This window comes from Schistocerca americana, chromosome 3, assembly GCF_021461395.2.
Source record: "Schistocerca americana isolate TAMUIC-IGC-003095 chromosome 3, iqSchAmer2.1, whole genome shotgun sequence".
NCBI classification, from domain to species: domain Eukaryota; kingdom Metazoa; phylum Arthropoda; class Insecta; order Orthoptera; family Acrididae; genus Schistocerca; species Schistocerca americana.
In genome coordinates, this window is record NC_060121.1 from 581,483,351 (window position 1) to 581,501,928 (window position 18,578).

The following is an 18,578-nucleotide window of genomic DNA, read 5'->3' on the forward strand; positions in this document are numbered from 1 at the left end:
GCCAGAATTGCGGCTTGTTAAGCTGATCCCACTACTGTTTAGGTGAGTGTACCCTGTAGTCAGAGTTTTAGCTATACTGCCAATATTTACAAATCAACGAACAAGTATTGCAGTTACCAGGGCAACAAGTATTTCCATTACAACAGACGCAGAACCACTCAAATGTATTGCAACAAATCGATCAGTTGCAGAGGACGATGTTCCGGGAAATGCACACTGTCGGCAGTGGCAACAACAACCACGGCAGCAGCAGTCCAGTCCTCCGGAGCTGCTGCCGCACCTTTACGGAGAATTTCATCAGCTGATTCGAGCCATAGTGGAAGCTACAACGGCAGCTGCTGCAGGCAGGAGCGTGTTTGCCACTCTGCTGGCAAGGGCATTCTGGAGCAGATAATGGGAGCGCCGTGCAGCAGGAAATGCGGCAAAAGCCTTACGTTGGGACGTCGTCGATAGAGGAAAGCAGGAGTGCCTAGGTGCCAAAATAGCTAAATCAACGTTTCCTTTTGAATCAGCACAACTGCCAGAAGGCAATGAGTATTAGAGTTCGCACCACAGTGAGGACAAAAGCACTTGCATGTGTGCTAGTGTTGTTTGTTCTGTGTACCTCGAAAATTCGACTATAATATTAGGCAAGTACAAAATAAACGTACAGTTAACATAGCTAAAAATAATGTTACGATTGCTTCGATAAAGGTGTGTATGTTGTCTGCATTAAGAGCAAATTCCGAAACGTGAGAAAACTCCATCCTATGGCAGTAAGCAAATTTTTATTTAAAGGAAGTTGCGACTGGACAAATGGTATTGCTGAATTGCTGAATCAAGAGAGCCGGAAGGAATTGGTACGCTTGCGACAGCATGTGCTTCAAAACACAGTGCATCAAAAAAGGATTTTTCCGTGGTTCATACCTCGGATCCTATTGGTGGTAGAGATGCAGAGTCACTAGACGAATGATACTGTTGATATAAAGATAGCAGAAAGGAATTAGTTCGCATGAAATGGCATGCGCGAACGATGTGTTCCAAAACACCGCGCACGAAAACGGGTTATTCCAGGGCTCATACCTCTCTCTACTAGTGATAGAAAGGTGGGGGTCAACTGTTTTCGGGAGTCGTTAAGCGGGGAACATTAGTATACATGACCGAGGGCTAGTCTTAGTATAACTAGCCTACAGTAAAGAGCTAATTTTTGAATATTTCACTCTTTCGCTAGCCCAGGCAAGTGAGAAAAAATCAGTTGGTTCTTCTGCATTACATGAGCTCTACGGTGCGCTTCAATGAAATTATGGAGACACAATTTAGTTCATAGGTGTTTCTGAGAAAGAAGTGTTTTTCCCCATTTTTCCACAGTCATCAGCTAACTGCTCTACTAACTAAGGTATGTCTTCTAGACATTTATCTCCAAACGCCATCTTTGCGTTTCAAAAATCTTTATGCATTATCAGGGAAACGTATCACAATTTTAGTTTTTGATCACCAAAACCGAGGCGCGAATTCCGAGACGGATATGATCAGCAAATGGCTGTTATTTTTATCATAAATTTATACGATCCAGATCTCGGACAGACTTGTATGCCTCCTGGATGCCTTTATTCTATTCCGAAGCACAGAGCTCAAAGTTAACCTGTTTTTCCACATAACAGATGGACGTAAATTCCTGTGCGAGGTGTGAACTTATTTTATAAAGTCACGTAGCATGGAGAAATATGCTGCAAAGATTCTCCGTTATCATCAGAAGGGTTCTGGAGACCCTATGTTACAGTTATGAAACACATGCAAAATTTTTTTGCACGTAAAATCCGGTCTGATGTGTAAAATCTGTATTGATTGTTACTTCAATGTCAAATAAGTAGAATATGATTGTTTTTCTAACCCATAAACCGCTTTTAATCCGCCTTACATGCCCAACTGTAGCAAGGAACGGAAAGGAACAAACAGAAAATTGCTTCTTTTAGATCACAATAAAGGCCAATATGCTCCTGTTTAAAAGAAATGGACTGAAAAGTGGGGTACCAGCTGCCTCAATCCACTTTTCTCAGCACCTTTACAAATTTTTCCAAAACATATTCGCGTGTTTTTACGCTGACAGAGAACGAGATAGCAACACTGAGACAGAGTCGGAAAAGTAAAAAATATTGAAGATAGTAGACAGTGGTAGTGGTATAGAAAGAGCGAACGAAACAATGGCGGTGTGAGATAGTGAAAGGTACATAGTGCTAGTAGAACAAAGTCGCCACTGACAGAATAGTGCTAGGAAATGAGTGAAGGAGACAATGCCAGTGGGAGAGGAATAAGGAGAAGGAGAAAGTGGAAGTCGGTGAGAGTCACTGATAATGAGAGACAGTCTATGACAGTAAGAACTAGGAGGAGAAAGACAGTGACAGGGACAAGAGAGAGAAACAGGGGGAAGAAATGAATGAGACAGCTGCAGTAGGGGAGGGTAAGAGGGAGACGGTGACAGTGAGAGAGACGTACAGAAATAATGACAATGAATTGAACTATGTGATTTAGTGAGACTGGCCAAGTGACAGTGAATGGGTATGAGCGATGGATTAGTGTGTGTGAGCGAGTTACAGTTGGGGACACTTGTGCGAGTAACGGATGACATGTATATCTAATAGAGCCCAAATATATTCGCATGCCCAAACCTGTGAGGAAGTGTTGTGATGTTGAGGAGAGTAGAATGAGGCAGCTGATATCTCAATTGTTAGTCATAGTCTTTTAAACTGGTTCGTATTTACCTTTTTGTTGCTCTGATAGGAACATTTTTTTCGTGATGGGACGGTAGTAGAACTTATTTGCGTCATCGTTATTGCTGATAGAGAAAATTTTGGAATATTATGTAGTTACACAAATAATAGATAAACTGGTAATTTATCACAGTGTCGATGCGGATGTCAATGATAAAGACGTAATAGCTGAATTACAGTCCCAGTTTCCAGTTGTTAAAATTGAAAGATAGTCCACAAACCACGTGGTCTAGAGCAAAGCCTCCTACCGACTGAACCAACAGATCATGTGACATTCACGTAACAGTGGCTCCCACCATGTGTCTCCATGTAAGGCTAGTTGAAAATTTCCTAATATGTACTGACTCGACGAGTGCCCCACAGTCTATTACGAGAGCAGCCGGGGGAAAGGCAGCCGAAGGAAAAGCATTATATACATTTTCACACGATGTACTAGGAACTCTCAGTCGAGTGAACGGGGTGTGCCATCTGAATCATGTACGTTGGATACCGGGACAAGTTGGTATAAGCGGCAACGAAGGTGCAGACCAGTTGACGAAAATGTCGCAGCATCTAGTTCCTACCGAGGTACTCCCACCACGCAGTGATTTTCGTCATCCACTCGTCAATGAAGCAAAACCGGAAATGGCAATGACCATGGAACGAAATATCAGAAACCCAATGGTGCTGGGCGATTCAGAACAGAGTGCTTCCCTTCGTTTCACAGCTCTGTGCTAACGAGAAAAGAAATTGTTACAATAAACGGTCTGTGAACTAACCACAAGAATAATAATAAAATGAGATCTTTTTCTCAATTAATATCGTCTCCAGCCTGTTGTACCTGCCTCATTGACGCTGACACTGTGAAAAAATTCAGTCATTCAAGAACGATTACACCGTACACCAACGGGGATAAAGTGATAAATAGACATACGCAGGAACAATTACGCTGTGCAGTATTTTAAAAATTAAGGATTATTTTTCTCTTAGACTATCTCTTACTTCCATGTGTTGGTCTGTTGCCAAATCTACACTCTAAGAAAAAAGAGTAGGAGGGAGAGAGTGAGAAAGAGGAAAGAAAAAACGGAAAAAAGGCGCACCACGAAGGAGTTACCTGAATGGGACGGAAATGAGTAGATGAGATGTACATCTATAGACAAACAAAAGACTGCAATGGCAGACAAATTGGATGAGTTATTAAAGAGAAAGAGCTTTGCAAACTGAGCAAGTCAATAACGTGCTGGTCCACCTCTGGCCGTTATGCAGTTCATCCGCATGGCATTCATTGACAGACTTGTCGGACGTCCTTACTGCAGAGTATAGAAAAGCAATCAGTTAATATAAACGAGCATAGGTAATGGAAAAGGTTTAGACCAGTGAAGCGAAGCACATCTACTTCTACATCTACATCTACGTTTATACTCCTCAAGCCACCCAATGGTGTGTGGCGGAAGGCACTTCACGTGCCACTATCATTACCTCCTTTTCCTGTTCCAGTCGTGTATGGTTCGTGGGAAGAACGACTGCCGGAAAGCCTCCGCGCGCGCTCGAATCTCTCTAATTTTACATTCGTGATCTCATCGGGAGGTATATGTAGGGGGAAGCAATATATTCGATACCTCATCCAGAAACGCACCCACTCGAAACCTGGCGAGCAAGCTACACCGCGATGCAGAGTGCCTCTCTTGCAGAGTCTGCCACTTCAGTGTGCTAAACGTCTCCGTAACGCTATCACGCTTACCAAATAACGCTGTGACGAAACGCGCCGCTCTTCTTTCGATCTTCTCTATCTCCTCTATCAACCCGACCTGGTACAGATCAAACACTGATGAGCAATACTCAAGTATAGGTCGAACGAGTGTTTTATAAGCCTCCTCCTTTGTTGATGGACTACATTTTCTAACGACTCTCCCAATGAATCTGAACCTGGCACCCGTCTTACCAACAATTAATTTTCTATGATCATTCCACTTCAAATCGTTCCGTACGCATACTCCCAGATATTTTACATAAGTAATTGCTACCAGTGTTTGTTCCGCTATCATATTATCATACAATAAGGGATCCTTCTTTCTATGTATTCGCAATATATTACATTTGTCTATGTTTAGGATAAGTTGCCACTCCCTGCACCAAGTGCCTATCCGCAGCAGATCTTCCTGCATTTCGTTGCAATTTTATAATGCTGCAAATGTCTGTATACTACAGAATCATCTGCGAAAAGCCGTATGGAACTTCCGACACTATCTACTACGTCATTTATATATATTGTGAAAAGCAATGGGCCCATAACACTCCCCTGTGGCACGCCAGAAGTTACTTTAACGTCTGTAGACGTCTCTCCATTGAGAACAACATGCTGTGTTCTGTTTGCTAAAAACTCTTCAATCCAGCCACACAGCTGGTCTTTTATTCCGTAGGCCCTTACTTTGTTTATCAGGCGACAGTGCGGAACTGTATCGAATTCCGGAAGTCAAGGAAAATGGCATCTACCTGGGAGCCTGTATCTAATGTTTTCTGGGTCTCATGACCAAATAATGCGAGTTGGGTGTCACATGATCGCTGTTTCCGGAATCCATGTTGATTCCTACAGAGCAGATTTTGGGTTTCCAGAAATGACATGATACGCGAACAAAAAACATGTTCTAAAATTCGGCAACAGATCGATGTCAGAGATATAGGCCTATAGTTTTGCGCATGTGTTCTACGACCCTTCTTGAAAACTGGGACTACCTGTGCTCTTTTCCAATCGTTTGGAACCTTCCGTTCCTCTAGAGACTTGCGGTACACGGCTGTTATAAGGGGGCAAGTTCTTTCGCGTACTCCGTGTAGAATCGAAATGGTATCCCGTCAGGTCCAGTGGACTTTCCTCTGTTGAGTGATTTCAGTTGCTTTTCTATTCCTTGGACACTTATTTCAATGTCAGTCACTTTTTCGTTCGTATGAGGGTTTAGAGAAGGAACTGCAGTGCGGTCTTCCTCTGTGAAACAGCTTTGGAAAAAGGTGTTTAGTATTTCAGCTTTACGCGTGTCATCCTCTGTTTCAATGCCATCATCATCCCAGAGTGTCTGGATATGCTGTTTCGATCCACTTACTAATTTAACGTAAGACCAGAACTTCTTAGGATTTTCTGTCAAGTCGGTACATAGAACTTTACTTTCAAATTCATTGAACGCTTCACGCATAGCCCTCCTTACGCTAACTTTGACATTGTTTAGCTTCTGTTTGTCTGAGAGGTTTTGGCTGTATTTAAACTTGCAGTGAAGCTCTCTTTGCTTTCGCAGTAGTTTCCTAACTTTATTGTTGAACCACGGTGGGTTTTTCCCGTCCCTCATAGTTTTCCTCGGCTCGTGGATCAATGGTCCACAAAACGGTGTCGCATGCCTAGAAGATACGCTGTCGATGTCAAGTTAATTTATACATCCAATCACTGTGTGATGTACATGAAGTAAACATAGTGAGCAATACCTCAAAGTAAATTTTGCTTGAGCCATCAGACTTCTGAGCGGTCTGTTGACGCTCGCCACGAATTCCCCTGCTGTGTCAACCTTTTCGTCTCAGAGGAGCAGCTGCCACCCACGACCTCAATTATTTTCTGGATGTGTTCCAGTCTCCGTCTTCCTATACAGTTATTGCCCCCTAAAGAGTCCTCTAGCACCATGGAAATTTTTCCCTGATTTCTTCCCAGATATCCTATCACCCTTGTCATTTTTTCTCGGTGTTTATCATATATCTCTTTCCTCGCTGACTCTGTGGAGAACCTTCTCATTCCTCTTAACTTATCAGACGACCGACTTTTGAACATTATTCTGTAGCATCACATCTCAAATGCTTCGATTCTCTTCCGTTCCGGTTTCCCCACAGTAGATGTTTCACTACTGTACAATGCTATGCTCCAAACATACGTTTTCAGAAATCTCTTCCTCAAATTAAGAACTATGTTTAATACTGGTAGACTTCTCTTGGTCGGAATTCGCTCTTTGCCAGTGGCAGCCTGTTTTTCATGTCCTCCTTGCTCCGACCGTCACGTGATTTTTATTGCCTAGGTAACAGAATTTCTTAACTTCGCTAGCTTCGTGACCCCCAATTATGACATTAAGTTTCTCTCCGTTCTCGTTTCTGCTGCTTCTCGTTACTTTCGTCTTTCTTCAATTTACTCTCAATCCATATTCTGTCGTCACTAGACTGTTAATTCCACACAGTACATTTCGTAATTCATCTTCACTTTCACTTAAGATAACAATATCATCAGCGAGTATTATCATTGATGTCCTTGAACAATAATTTCAATTCCACTCTTGAAACTTTCTTTTATTTCCGTCATTGCTTCTTCTTCGATGTGCAGGTTGAACAGCAGGATCTTACACACTTTTTAATTGAAGCACTGCGTTGTCGCTCTTCCAGTCTTACTGTTCCCTCTCAGTTCTTGTACATATTGTATACTTCCCGTGTTTCCCTACAGTTTGCCCATATTTTTCTCAGAATTTCGATCACCTTGTAACATCTTTTACTGTCAGCCAGTTTCTCTAGATTAACAAATCCTACGAACGAGCCATGATTTTTCTTCAGTCCTCCTTCCGGTATCAATGGCAACGTCAGGACTGGCTTTCTGGTGCCTAAAGCTTTCCATAAGACACCTGATTGTCGTTTAACACATTCTCAAATTTCTTTTCATTTTTCTGTATTTTATTTTTGTCACCTACTTGGGTGCGTGAGCTATTAAGCTAACTGGCCGATGATTCTCGCACTTTTCGTCTCTTGTTTTCAAAAATCAGTTGATGAGGTTTTTTCCGAAAGTCTGGTGGTATACCGCCACAATCTCGATCATTCTACACACCAATATTGTTAGTTGTTTTGGTTGCCATTTCCCCCTAAATGATTTCATAAATTCCGTCGGAATGTTATCAATCACTTTTGCGCTATTTTATCTTAAGTCGTTCAAAACTCTTTAAAATTCTGATACTAATACTGGATCCTTATAACCTCCATGTCAACGCTTGATTCTTTTTCTGTCCTGTCATCAGAAAAGTTCACCCTCTCATTGAGAACTTCATGTTACGCTTTCCACCTATCCGCTCTCTCCTCTGAATCTCGCAGTGGAATTCCAATTGCACTCGTAATGTTACGCCCTTGCTTTTTATCTCACGAAAGGTTGGTTCAAAATGGCTCTGAGCACCATGGGACTTAACATCTATGGTCATCAGTCCCCTAGAACTTAGAACTACTTAAACCTAACTAACCTAAGGACATCACACAACACCCAGTAATCACAAGGACTAAATGTTGTTTTGACTTTTATATACGCTGAGATATTCCTAACGACCATCATTTCTTTATCGATTTCTTCAATCGTTCGATGCAGTCATTTCGCCATAGCCTCCCTGTACTTCCTGTTTATCTCGTTCTTAACATGAATTTCTGTATTCTTGAATATCCATCCACATCTTTGTACATCCTTCATCCGTCGATCAACTGAAGTATTTCGTCTGTTACCCGTGGTTTCTTTCCAGCTACCTTGTTTTTACCTACTTTTTCTTTCCACCGAGTGTGGTTGACCTTTAAAGAGGTCCACTCCTTTTCAACTAAACTTCCCTCTAAGCTAAGCCTTATTTCAATACCTACAGCTTCAGATAACTTCAAGAGCATCTCTTCATTCATTACTAGTTCCGCATCCAACTTCTGTTCACACTGATCCTTCCTGACTAGTCTCTTAAGCTTGAATCAGGTCTTAATCATTACAAAATTGTGATCTGAGTCTATATCTGCTCATGCGTACGCCTTAAAATTCAGTATTTCATTTAGGGATCTCTGTCTGAGCATGATGTGATCTAACAGGAATCTTCCCGTATCTCCCGCCTTACTTAAGAATACCTCTTCTTGAACAGGGTATTCACTATTAGTAACTGACATTTAATGTAAAACTCAATCAGCCTTTCTCCTGTCTCGTTCCTACTACCGAGCTCATATTCTCACGTAATCCTTTGTTCTACTCCCTTCCATACAACAGAATTCCAATTCACCATGACTACTAGATTTTCATCTCCCTTTATGTGCTGAATACACGTTCAGTATCGTCATACACATTCTCTACCGAGCGAGGTAGCGCAGTGGTAGCACACTGGACTCGCATTCGGGAGGACGAGGGTTCAATCCCGCGTCCGGCCATCCTGATTTAGGTTTTCCGTGATTTCCCTAAATCACTCCGGGCAAATGCTGGGATGGTTCCTTTGAAAGGTCACGGTCGACTTCCTTCCCCATCCTTCCCTAATCCGATGAGACCGATGACCTCGCTGTTTGGTCTCTTCCCCCAAGCAATCCAATCCAATCCAAATCCTACACATTCTCTGTCTCTTCATCCACTGCTTGCGATGTCGGCACGTATACCTGAGCTACTGCTGTCGGTGTTGGTTTGCTGTTGCATGTCATGAGAACAGCACTATCGCTGAACTGATCAACATAACTGTACACCTATCGTTGGAGATCATATACAACCCACACATGAAGTCTGTTTTTTCTTGGCACGAAGGCATTACCAGGAGGACATTGAAACACGCACACAGCTCTCAGTCTTCGTGCGTAGTTCGAAGAGTGCCAGGATGAATTTACAGTTCTCCTCCGGCCACCAAACTCGAAGGATTAATACCCAAGCCAGAATCTGTGAGATTACCTCAACCGCTCTGTTCGGACAATGAATCCTCAACCGAGAAACCAAACAGGGTAGGCCAACGCACTAGAATCGGCATGGCTCCTTATACCTGTCGGTACCTTGCAGAACCTCCTTGACTCTCTTCCTACACATCTCGAGGCAGACTGTGCTGCAAAATATTATTTGATTGGTGGTCGCGCTAATGTGACTCGACAATTCTAGGTCCGGACGGTCCAGTAGGTGACGACGTCTTTAATCATTATCACTGAAGTCAGCAAACCAGCAGATACCACCATTGGCGTTTAGGCTGATCTCTTTGCTGACGGGTGGCTGCTCATTGCGGCTGCTAAGTCGTGATGTCCAGTGTGGTGTAGCGGCTGGAACTTGGACTAACTTTCCACTCCGAGACAGGAAGGTTGCCTAAACACTGTCTGGCGGTGGGGAATGGTACACCCCACATAGTGACACATGTGACGGTGGAAGAAAATAGTGCCGTGTTTGCAGCGCCTCCTAGTGATGATACGGTAAATGGCTGTAGGCGAACCGGATTCCGGTCGTTGTAAAGGCGGCCATCCGATTTGCCGGCGAAAACCGCCTGGTTTTGGGGGGCATCTCCAGGCTTTCGCGGTGTTGACATCTAGAGGTGGCGCGCGTTCTGGCAGATATCGCAGACGTTCACAGAGAATATTTCGACGACGTGACTCTTTCTTCATCATTTGCTACTGTTGTCGATTGAAACGGATCCACACTTTATTACTACCGACTTCCACCTCTGTGGTTGGCTCTAGGGGTTCCCCTGCAGTCGGCTCTCGCAGTAATCGTCCTATGACGTTTTCCGTCCGTTGGCCTGAAAGTAGAGTACGTTCAGATCCCGATACGGTGGACACATTCCTGGGATTCGTTCCCCGTAATCACATTCTCACTTCTTATTTCTGTAGCGTTCTGCTGCTGCAACCTTTGAGTCTTTAAAAACTCCAGTGCAGTATCTCAGGATTTCCTTAACTGGTACCTACAATCAGGGTTCAGGAAGTTTTCTACCATCTTTATGTCTAAAAACTCTTATAACATAGCCCCAGTATCTGTGACAGAACTCTAATTTCTTCAGAAATCGATATGATGCAAGTGCTAGCAATAGGTTAGAAAACGCTGCTCTTAAAAACGAGGTATTTCCGGGCCTCATTCCTCGGGTTCTACTTGTGATGGAAAAGAAGTGTCATGTGTTTTGGGCAGCCCTTTGGCTAGGGACCATTTGTATACACAACAGAAGGACTATTTTACTGTATCTGTTCTACACCACTGGTGCAAATTGTGAATATGAAACACTTCCTCCATCTTAGGCAAGTGGAGCAAATCTGTTGGTTCTCTTGCGTTAGATTGGTCTACGTTGCACCTTATGGGGTTTACGGACGCACAGTTTAGTTCATGATTGGTTCCTGAGAATACCCGAAAAAAGCGTTTTTTACCATGTTTTCGCCGTCAGCAGCAGCTACCTAAATAACTACCCGCAGCAAAGTGCTCCAATTTTAGTGCTATATTCTTTGGGCATTGTACCTAGAAGTACTCTAATTATTAAGAAACTTTCTGGCAGATTAAAGCTGTGTATCGGACAGCGACTCTAATTCGGGTCTTTTGCCTTTCACAGACAGGTTCTCTACCGAATGACCTGGAGAAGCACAATTCGGAACACATCCTCACAACTCCTCTTCCACCAGTACCTCGTCTCCTACATTCCACACTTCAGAGACGCTCTCCTAAACTAACACTACTGGAGGAAAGGATACTGCGGTGACATCGCTTGGCCACAGCCTGGGGGATGCTTCCCGAATGAAATTTTCGCTCTGCAGTAGAGTGTGCACTGATATGAAACTTCCTGCAAGATTCAAACTGTGTGCCGGACCAAGACTCGAGCTTGAGATCTCCGGCGGGAGGGGCCGCGCTGTCAGTGACATGGCGCCTCTAGCCGCGCGGGCACTCCTCGCGGCATAAAATTATAGTTAGTTTAATTGTAATACAGATCAGAATAATTATTTCGTACAATCCATTTTCACAGGAATGTCATGAGTATTTACAACTGTCTCTGAACATTAATGTATCATTTGATGCAGGCGGATTACAAGTACCCCACTCAGTGTATGTACAATTAACACGTCGTGTTCTTAGTAGTTCATTGATCACATAGATGGCCTTTTAGTTGATGATGAAGGCCTGGAATGAACACTCCTATGCTCGGCCGTAAGTAGGAGATCTGTTGCGGAGACGTAGCGTAATATTTCGGCACATCACTATGCCGGTATTACTGTCTCGTTATTGCGGCTTGCAGCGACTATCTTTCCTTATGATGCCGTCGTGAGATAGCAGCCTTGCTTTGTAACCTCAGTCACCGTATAACACTACACAGCAGTGCCTGTAATTTTAACGATATATTACTAAGATTCCGATCTCGAACAAACTCGGCGGTTATCTTTACCCATTTTCGAGATACATACTTTCAGAGTAACCCTATTTCTGCAGGTAGGAGACGCACTTAAAATCCGGGGTTACAAGTGAACTTAATTCGTAAAGTGACGTAGCACGGAGAAATATGGTACAAAGTATCTCCGTTATCGTGATTCAAATGGCTCTAAGCACTATTTGACTTAACATCTGAGGTCATCAGTCCCCTAGACCTAGAACTACTTAAATCTAACTAACCTAAGGACATCATACACATCCATTCCCGAGGAAGGTTTCGAACCTGCGACCGTAGCAGCCGCGTGGTTCCGGACTGAAGCGCCTAGAACCGCTCGGCTACAGTTGCCGGCTCCGTTTTCAACAGAAAGGTTCTAGGAACTCCACGGTTTAATAGTGATGCACTTGCAAGTATTTGTGCACGTAAAATCCGTTTTGAGGTGTAAAATTCGTTTTGCGTTATTTCAGTTTTACGCAAATAATCCATCAAAATTTTATTGACCCTTAAGTTCTTTTCACATGAGTGAAATGCCGTGCCGTAACAGCGAAAAGAGGTGACCAGTGAAAAAAACGCTCCTATCGGAACATAATAAAAACGCATATGCTCCACTTTACTGCCTGGTTCTGCCTTTCTCATCACTTTTAACAATTTTTCGGAAAATTTTGGCATGCAGACTTATTCACGCTTTCTTATGCTAGAGAGAAGGATACAGTAGCAGGGGAGAAGAGTCAGAAAAGTAATAAATGCTCGAAGATGGCAGACAGTGGGTGTTGATACAGAAAGCGCGAAAGAGACAATGGCTGTGTGAGAAAAAGAGAGGAACACACTGGCAGTACAACGCAGTTCACAGTGACAGAACAGTGTTAAGAAAAGAGTGAAAGAAACATTGCCAGTGCGAGAGAAATCAGGACAAGGATAAACTGAAAGTGAGTGAGAGCCAGTGGTATTAAGAGACAGAGTCAACGACAGTGACAGCGAGGAAGAGACAGAAAGTAACACTAAGAAGATACAGCAGTGGTGGGAATGAATGAATAACAGCAGTAAGGGAGAGCAAGAGGGAGACAATGACAGTGAGGAGAGATGGCAGTAGGAGGGCACAACGAGGGGGACTGTGGCTGTGACAAGAGACAGAGACCGCGCGGGATTAGCCTAGCGGTCTGGGGCCCTGCAGTCATGGACTGTGCAGCTGGTCCCGGCGGAGGTTCGAGTCCTCCCTCGGGCACGGGTGTGTGTGTTTGTCTTTAGGTTAATTTAGGTTAAGTAGTGTGTAAGCTTAGGGACTGATGACGTTAGCAGTTAAGTCCCATTGGATTTCACACACACACACAAGAGGCAACGACGATTGCAAACACACCAAGATATAATGACCATGACTAGGGCTGAATGAGTAAATGGGAGTGGCTGAGTATGACCAGCCTATAACGATGGAGTAGGGGATGTGTTACAGCTAGGGGACCTTGTGGGAGTGAGAGAACAGTTACATTTCCAAAAGAGCGAATGTCAAAATTTTGGTGAAGGTATTTAAAGGTGCTGAGGAGGGATAGAAAGAGGCAGCTGGTACACCACTATTCAATGATGATTTAGTTGCCTGCCTCAGAAGGGTATGCCTCTGATATTCTTCGCATCATTTACTATCCTAGCTTTTAGCCAACGTATGATATTCCAAATATGCAGGTATGCTATCAGTTCCTGATTTTTGTAGACCAAGGTCATCTTTTACATTTCCCAGTAGTCTCTTATCTTGGTAGCTGTATCAGAAAACATACGATTGTCAAGAAGCGTAACATCAGGTCGCACAGATGCACACACACACAACTCGACTAACAGTATCAGTTGGCAACTGATGGAGATGTCAAGTTACATTGTTTAAATATTTTGCATGAACGACACTGATATCCAGCGGAACAGCCGTCAATTTAACATCTGTACGCACAAGATTTTCTATTTTGTTTCACTGGTTACCACGAGGGTCATACAGTCACCAAGTAATTTACACGGGAAAATAACATAAAAACATACATTACAGTTCGTAGCCTGCTCCTTCCTAAACGGCCTACTGGACTGTGATATAACTGACCGTGATCGCATATGCCTAATGAGATTTTACAGTGAGTAAGGCTATTGTTACCGAAGGAAAATAACACCGGTTAACTGGAGGAAAGTATACAACAGTCCTTTCTGAAGGAAGAAGTTATTCTAAACCTAATCTACATGTTGTTGTTGTTGTGGTCTTCAGTCCTGAGACTGGTTTGATGCAGCTCTCCATGCTACTCTATCCTGTGCAAGCTTTTTCATCTCCCAGTACCTACTGCAACCTACATCCTTCTGAATCTGCTTAGTGTATTCATCTCTTGGTCTCCCTCTACGATTTTTACCCTCCACGCTGCCCTCCAATACTAAATTGGTGATCCCTTGATGCCTCAGAACATGTCCTACCAACCGATCCCTTTTTCTGGTCAAGTTGTGCCACAAACTTCTCTTCTCCCCAATCCTATTCAATACTTCCTCATTAGTTATGTGATCTACCCATCTAATCTTCAGCATTCATCTGTAGCACCACATTTCGAAAGCTTCTATTCTCTTCTTGTCCAAACTATTTATAGTCCATTTTTCACTTCCATACATGGCAACATTCCATACAAATACTTTCAGAAATGACTTCCTGACACTTAAATCTATACTCGATGTTAACAAATTTCTCTTCTTCAGAAACGCTTTCCTTGCCATTGCCAGTCTACATTTTATATCCTCTCTACTTCGACCATCATCAGTTATTTTGCTCCCCAAATAGCAAAACTCCTTTACTACTTTAAGTGTCTCATTTCCTAATCTAATTCCCTCAGCATCACCCGACTTGATTCGACTACATTCCATTATCCTTGTTTTGCTTTTGTTGATGTTCATCTTATATCCTCCTTTCAAGACACTGTCAATTCCATTCAACTGCTCTTCCAAGTCCTTTGCTGTCTCTGACAGAATTACAATGTCATCGGCGAACCTCAAAGTTTTTATTTCTTCTCCATGAATTTTAATACCTACTCCAAATTTTTCTTTTGTTTCCTTTAGTGCTTGCTCAATATACAGATTGAACAACATCGGGGAGAGGCTACAACCCTGTCTTACTCCCTTTCCAACCACTGCTTCCCTTTCATGTCCCTCGACTCTTATAACTGCCATCTGGTTTCTGTACAAATTGTAAATAGCCTTTCGCTCCCTGTATTTTACCCCTGCCACCTTTAGAATTTGAAAGAGAGTATTCCAGTCAACATTGTCAAAAGCTTTCTCTAAGTCTACAATCTACATACTAACGATAATTTTGAAATGGATGGAATATACTGCAATCGCTCACCAACCTCACAGGGGAAAAAGGGTACCACGTAATATATGCTTCAAAAATTACTGACAATAAAAAGAAAACACTGATTATCTAAAAAGAGGATAATTATACGGTCGCCAGCCTGCTAGGGCTAAGAATCTCCAGAATCTTAAGAAAGGTAATGGCCAAAGAATTTAAGCAATGATCTCTGGCGTCACAACAGAAGGTAGTCAGGCTTTTCCAGGACACAGCAGTTCACCAGAAAATGGGTGAATCAGAAAACACTGAGTTTGCAGTTACTAATTCTGAACTACTCAGTTTTCAAGGTAAGATTAAATGGAGTTACTGGTTAATAAATGTTACTAAAACTTCGTTATGTAAAAAAAGATTACTTTCAGTAACCTCAGTGTAATGTAACGCAAAATTTACTTTTCATTATTGAATGATTGAAATACATTTACTATGAGCAAACAAGAAACTGAATTTACTTTTAATATAACAACAATAAAATACGTATCAATCCAGCAGAAGCCACTCGCTAAGCTACGTACAAAATAAATGAAACTGCGCACTCTTCATTTGTGCTGTTTCTTTAGTTGTTAGTTTTGACAGTGAAATTTTTTACTTCACTTTAAGTGAATGGAGTTAATACGCAATACTGCAAATTATTTAAGTCCCTCTACGCAAAACAAGAATGAACAGTTACTGAGGCACAAAATTTAGACTGGAACTGGTCTTTAGCAAACACGCAAAACTGGCAGTAAACAGTCCGTCAATTTTCATATTCTTACGATACTAGGTGACTGCATCGTTTGGAGAGGGACCCTGCCTAGTAACAATGTTTGAGGACAATGACAACACTGGTGCCCTACAAGTTTTAACTATTGCAGGTTACTATTCTAGTTAGTCATACTTTGTGAAAAACATGTTCCTGGATGATGCGTACTTAAGTTTATAATTTTTCACGTAACAGTCTTACGATGTGGAAGGTGTGCAGACCACGAAGAATGAGGCCAACGACCATGATGAGCTGCTGCTGGACAAGAACCCCGAGTCGTCTTCAGCTCCACGGACATTTATGGGACAGGCAATAGTTAGAATTGCATCTTCCTCCGCCTGTCACTCCTGTCGAGCTCTCAGTACTCGCGGGTTAACGAATTAGGCGTGCCTACACTGACGCCCAACTAACACTTTCTCACTCTTCATGACTCAGACTGCTCAGCTTCTCCTCTCCTCTCAACGCGACAGGCCTCTCATAAGCAAAGGTATACAACGGCACACGTACTACCATTTCGTCGTTGCTACATTTAAACAAAGTTCCCTTGACTATTACCTGGCTATTTACAATACTTTCATTATTTCTGAAATCAATTTTATACACCCAGAAACAAATACACTATTACATTATTAGGTTTTAAATACAGTTTCTGTAATAAAACAGATTCAGAATCAGGAGTGAGAGTTATCAACGGATATTAAACAGCGAAAAATTTTTGATCTTGCGAAAGATATTTTATCTGCATTTTCGGAGTTACAAGTTGCTCGATGTAACAGTCACAATTTTACTGTCGTAAATATTATATTCAAGTCAGAAAAACAAATTTAGATTATGGGAATACTACCCTCAGTGCTACACGCTGCTGAAAACTGTGAATAAATTTTAATGAGTTGTAAATAATCGAATCATCATTGGATACAATTGACTCAGAAGGAGAAAGTATTATATTTGGAAAATAATAGCTCTGGAAATGAAGAAGATATAGTTTTCCAATGCTCCTATGGAATGGTTTTGACCCCAGTGGCAGTAGGAAGGATACAACAACAGCTGAGGAAAGAGACCCTAACAATGGGTACAAAACTCAATGGGGAAAAATATTTTCATTATTGAAGAAGTCTCGTTTACCAGCTCTTCAAAGAAACAGCTATCATTTTATTTTCAAAAAAGTTGCATTTAAGAAGCAAACAATTTAAATTGGGGTTATGTTAACCCCAGTGGTTCTCAGAACAAAGATCGTGAATAAAGTTTAATGCCTTGTAAATATAAAAATGAACGAAACATCAGTGGACACAGTTAACTCATCCGGAGAAAGCCCTGTATTTTGAAAATAATGGTTTTGACAACAAGAGAGAGATGTATTTGCAAAGGGCATACGGTGTTAAGATGTTGTAGTGTTTTTATATGGTTCGCAAAAACGTGTCGCCTGTGGGACCACGCTACTAAACACAATGGGCATGCCTGTTATGTTGGTGGACCAAGTGTCCCAATACAACAGACACAGGTCTCCTCAGCAGCTGCCCCCCCCCTCCCCCCCCACACACACACACATGTTCCCATGTTGACGCTACGATATCATCTGTTATGACTACAGTGGACACAAACTCATTGCGATAAAATCAAGATTCGCATGGCCTTATTAGATGTCACTTAAAAGCATTTAGCACTGTATCTGATAATGGCATATACGCCGAATTTTTGTAGTACAAAAGATAAATATAATAATACATATTTAGATGGCGATTTACCCATTTAAAAATTATTACGTAACTATGGCTCAATACAATGCAAAACTTTATTTGGTTCACTTAGAGCATGTCTTTGGCGTGAAAGCACGAGAAAAATGTCAATGTTTTCTCTGTCTCAGAAACAGTGTGTCCCCAAACGTAGAATTGTCGCGATTTGACCTCAGTCAGATGCGTCGGTACCGTACAAATTTTCTCGTCATTTCTCGCCAGTCACACCCAAAACCGCTACAGTGTCTGTCGACATCCAAGCCACGTGACAAGCGGATTACAAACTCCACGATGCAGCATGTTTCCCTCCACACAGTTCCAGTTCACCAGGGTACATACGTTTCCGCTTGTAACAAGTTTACCGATCGTCCTGTAATACCCAACTAAGAGTAAGCAAATAGCAGATGACGTCTGACGTTTTCAAATTAAATCGCGAATTATCTCGAGTTCCTAAAGTTCATATAAGCGCTAGTCATAACTGTAGCTAAGAAGAGGGTTGAGAAGACAGACGGAGAGACAGAGACAGAGAGAGAGAGAAAGAAAGAAAGAGAGAGAGAGAGAGAAGGAGAGATAGAGGGCGAAAAGCTAATTATGTTTCTGAACTTTTTGGAAACTTTACTCTCCTTTTGCTTAACGAGAATGGCACCGGGTAACTGAAATTATTAAACTAATTACAGTGGTGGAAAAAGGCAGTTTGGGGTTCCTTTTCTTTGCGACCCGGTGGCCGTTGACGCCTAACAATGGCAGACCAGATAGAAATTAGGGTGGCTGAGAAGAAGCGGAGGAGATAACTTAACTGGACCCATCACCCTTTCGTTTTCCGGTGAACAAGACAGTTTCTTCCCCAAATAATCAAGATCAGCAACGTCAGTAGAAAATGTAGGAACAAGTTCGTCTGATGTTTCTTGGGACACTAATTACCCAGCTACG